The 5,023-nt window shown below is 36.8% G+C and overlaps 2 pseudogenes; both read left to right on the forward strand.

The window, feature by feature from the left end:
* Nucleotides 1-894: 894 nt before the first annotated feature.
* Nucleotides 895-1,560, forward strand: LOC132692961 (grpE protein homolog 2, mitochondrial pseudogene; annotated as a pseudogene).
* A 1,401-nt stretch (nucleotides 1,561-2,961) lies between these two features.
* LOC132692960 (histone H2A.Z pseudogene) lies at nucleotides 2,962-4,737 on the forward strand (annotated as a pseudogene).
* The last annotated feature ends 286 nt before the right edge of the window (nucleotides 4,738-5,023 follow it).

The raw sequence follows: 5,023 nt of genomic DNA on the forward strand, positions 1-5,023 counted from the left end.
AATACTCCTAAAGGAAAGAAAGGAAGGGAAAAGAGGAAGGGAAGAAAGGAAGGAAAGAAAGGAAGGAAGGGAAGAAAGGAAGGAAAGAAAGGAAGGAAGGGAAGAAAGGAAGGGAAGAAAGGAAGGGAAGAAAGGAAGGGAAGAAAAGAAGGAAGGAAAGGAAAAGAAAGAAAGAAAGAAAGAAAGAAAGAAAGAGAAAGAAAGAAAGAAAAAGAAATAGGGGTGCCTGGTGACTCGGTTAAGCATCTGACTCTTGATTTTGGCTCAGGTCATGATCTCATGGTTGTGGGATAGAACCCCACATCAGGCTCTGCACAGACAGCACAAAGCTTGCTTGGGATTCTGTCTCACTCTTTCTGCCCCTCCCCTGTTCATGTTCCCCCCTCTCTTTTTTCTCAAAGCAAATAAGTAAACTTTAAAAAAAATACAAGAAGGAGGGAAGGGGAAGGGGAAAGGGAAGGGGAGGGGGAAGGAAGGAAGGAAGGAAGGAAGGAAGGAAGGAAAGATGGATGCACATAGTGTGGCAGAATGGATAAAAAACAAGACCTATCTATATGCTGCTTAAAGAAACTCACTTTAGATCTAAAGATACACACAGATAGAATGTGAAGTGATTGAAAAATACATTACACACAAATTTAAAACAAGAGAAAGTTGAGATAGCAATACTTATGCAAGACAAAATAGATTTTAAAACAAATTTTAATGAGATAAAAAAGGAGATTACATAATAATAAAAGGATCAGTCCAAAAAAATATGTATAACACTTGTAAATATTCATGCACGTAACATACGAGAGCCTAAATATATAAAACAAATATTAATAGATACAAAGGTAGACAATGACAGTAATAAAACAATACCATAAGACTTTAACATTGGGGATCCAGAATATGGCTGTGTGATCAGTGTGAGCAATCCAGCCACTGGTGCAGTGCCTTCCGGCCTTCAGTGCTGTGTTGGAAGGCAGGGGATCGCTGCATCCTTTCAGCACTGCCACTCAGAGAACTGCCAAAGAGGCCTGCAGTTCTGAGGACCCTCCTGATGCACTTGGACCCTCTCTTGCAGAACGAGCCTTAAACCTTAAAGCTGTGAAACTGGAGAAGGAAGTCCAGGACTTAACAATGAGATACCAGAGAGCTGTGCCTGATGATGAAAACATAAGGAGGCAAACCCAGATATATGTAGAAGATGCCAAGATATTGGAATCCAGAGTTTCTGTAAGGACTTGGTAGAGGTGGCAGACGTTTTGGAAAGGACTGCAGAGTACATTTCTGAAGAAACAGAGCCTGGGGACCAGAAGCTTACTCTGGAGAATATCTTCCAAGAGTTATCACTTTTAGAAGTAAAGCTAAAGAATGTTTGCCAAACATGGCCTGGAGAAGATGACATCCATGGATGACAAATATGACCCTCATGAGTATGAACTCATCTGTCATGTGCCCACTGGCATGGGTGTACAGCCTGGCACAGTGGCATTAGCAAGACAAGATGGCTATAAGCTTCATGGCCACACCATTAGCAGTGGAGTCTCAGAGAAGACTATGAATGGGCCATGAGGAACTGAATGTTCTCCTAGAGTGCAGTCACCTGTGGTTCCTTGATTTATTAAACTAAGTTTGCATTTGGAAAAAAGGAAGGAGAAGAGGAAAGGAGAAAGAGAAGGAGAAGAATAAAGGAGAAGGAGAATAAGAAAAGAAAAGAAGAAGAAGAAGAAGAAGAAGAAGAAGAGGAGGAGGAGGAGGAGGAGACTTTAATATTCCACTTACATCAAAGGGTAAACTATCCAGATAGAAAATGGAAACATTGACCTTAACATTAGACCTAATCAACTTAGGAGATTTAACAGCACATTTATCAAAAACCAGAAGATTATACAGTCTTCTCAAGTACACATGAAAATTCTCCAGGATAGATCATTTGTTAGGTCAGAAAACAAGTCTCAATAAATTTAAGAAAACTGAAATCATATAAAGTATCTTTACTCAGCACAATGCTATGAAACTAGAAGCCAATTTCAAGAAATCTGGAAAACGACAACAACAACAACAACAACGAGAAAACACAAGTCTAAACAACATGCTACTAAATAGCATCAATGAAGAAATCAAAGAGGAAATCTAAGAATACCTTAAGACAAATGAAAATGAAAACAACACTTGAAAATCTAAGAGATGAAGTGAAAGTCGTTCTAAGGGGAAAATATACAGCAATACAGGCTAACTTTAAAAAACAAATCTCAAAGACACAATCCAACCTTACACCTATAGGAAGTAGAAAAAGAAAAAGAAAAAAAGGAAGGAAATAATAAAGATTAGAGTAAAAGTAAATGAACTAGAGACTAAAAATCAATAGAAAAGATCAATAAAACTAAGAAATGGTTGTTTGAAAAGATAAACAAAATTGATAAACCTTTAGCAAGACTCATAGAGAAAAAAAGGGAGGGACCAAATAAAATCAAAAGTTAAGAGAAGTTACAACCAACCCCACAGAAAAACAGAGACTACCATGAAAAACTACACACCAACAAATTGGACAACCTAGGAGAAAGTGACAGATTTCTAAAAACATACAATCTTCCCAAATTGAACCAGGAAGAACCAGAAAAATTGAACAGGCCAATTATTAGTAATGAAATTGAATTAGCAATCAAAAACTTCCCAAAAAACAAAAGTCCAGTAACAGACAACTTCACAAGCGAATTCTCCCAAACATTTAGAGTTACTTATTTTTATCAAACTATTTCAAAAAATAGAAGAGGAAGAAATGATTCCAAGTTCATTCTACCAAGCCAGCTATACTCTGATATCTAACCTAGAAAAAAAAGAAAATTACAGGCCAATATCACTCAAGAATATAGTTTTTAAAATAGTCAACAAAATATTAGCAGGTCAAATTCAATAATACACACAAAAAATCATACACCATGATTAACTGGGATTTATTCAAGTGATGCAAAGATGGTTCAACATCTTGAAATCAACATGGCATATCACGTTAACCAAAAAAAGAATAAAAATTACATTATCATCTCAACAAGTGCAGAAAAAAGCATTTGACAAAATCAACCTTCACTGAAAAAACTACAAGTAATAAGTGAACTCAGTAAAGTCGCAGGGTATAACATCAATATATAAAAATGTGTTGGATTTGAATACACTAATAATGAAGTAGCAGAAAGAAAAATTAAGAAAATAATTCCATCTACAATTGCACCAAAAAGGATACCTAGGAATACATTTAACCCCAAAGGTAAAAGACCTGTACTCTGTAAAGTATAAAACATTGATGAAAGAAAATGAATATGACACAAATACTCCATGCTTATGGATTTGAAGAATTATTACTGTGAAAAATGTCCATACTACCCAGAGCAATCTACAGATTGAATGCAATCCTTATCAAAATACAAACAGCATTTTTCACAAAACTAGAAAAATTAATATTAAAATTTGTATGGAACCACAAAAGACCTTGAATAGACAAAGCAATCTTTAGAGAGAACAAAACTGGAGGTATCACAATTCCAGGTTTCAAGACATACTACAAAGCTGTAGTCGTCAAAACAGCATACTACTGGCACAAAAACAGACATATAGATAATGGAATAGAATAGACAGCCTGGATAATAAACCCGCATTTATATGGTCAATTAATCTCTGACAAAGAAGGCGAGAATATACAATGGAGAAAAGACAGTCTCTTCAATACATGGTGCTGGGGACATTCTCATGAAACAGGACTACTTTCTAACCCCATACACAAAAATAAATTCAAAATCTATTAAAGACCCAAACATAAGACCTAAAACCATAAAAATCCTAAAAGAGAACACAGGCAATAATTTCTGTGACATCATTCATAGCACTATTTTTCTAGATAGGTCTCCTGAGAGAAGGGAAATAAAAGCAAAAATAAACAACTAAAGCTTTTGCCCAGCAAAGGAAACCATAAACAAAACAAAAAGACAACTTACTGAGTGGGAAAAGATATTTGCAAATGATATGGGGATTAATATCCAAATTACATGAAGAACTGATATACAACTGAACATCGAAAACACTAAAACATCCCATTAAAAACAATGGACAGAGGACCTGAATAGACTTTTTTTCACAGGAGACATCCAGATGGTCAACAGGCACATGAAAAGATCCTCAAAATCGCTGTCATCAGGGAAATGCAAATTTAAGCCACAATGAGATTTCACCTCACACCTGTTAGAAAGGCTAAAATTGGCAGTTTGAATCGGGGTCCAATGAAAGAGTAGGCTGTGGGGTCTTGGTTTTCTAATTCTTTTTCTGCCTTGCTTGTTTAAGCCTCAGCAGAATTCAAAGGCTGGCAGTAAGGCTGGGAAGGACTCTGGAAAGGCCAAGACATAGGGACATGGCCAGCAGAGAGCTGGCTTGCAGTTGCCAGTGGGCAATATTCAGTGAAACCTAAGATGACCAGTCATGGACGTGTGGGCGTGACTGTCGCTGTGCAAGATGCAGCCATCGTGGAGTACCTCACCGCAGAAGTACTTGAATTGGCAGGAAATGCATCCAAACATTTGAAGGTAAAGCTTGTTACCCTTCCTCATTTACAACTTGCTATTCGTGGAGGTGAAGAATTGGATTCTCTCATCAAGGCTACAATTGCTGGTGGTGGTGTCAATCCACACATAAACAAATCTCTGATTGGGAAGAAAGGACAATCAAAGACTGTTTAAAGGATTCCCGGATTCCTTATTATCTCAGGACTCTAAACACTCTTAACAGCTGTCCAGTGTTGGTGATTCCAGGGGACTGTATCTCTGTGAAAAACACAACACTGCCTTTTTGTAATTCTATTTGAGCAAGTTGGAAGTTTAATTAGCTTTCCAACCAATCAAATTTCTGCATTTGAGTCTTAACCATATTTCAGTGTTACTGTGGCTTCAAAGAAGCTATAGACTCTGAAGTAGTGGATTTTGATTGAATTGACTTTACAAAAAAACAAAACAAAACAAAACAAACCTGTATGGATTTTAATTGTGATGCA

The sequence above is a fragment of the Panthera onca genome, chromosome B1, assembly GCF_046562875.1.
Source record: "Panthera onca isolate mPanOnc1 chromosome B1, mPanOnc1 haplotype 2, whole genome shotgun sequence".
Lineage (NCBI taxonomy): Eukaryota > Metazoa > Chordata > Mammalia > Carnivora > Felidae > Panthera > Panthera onca.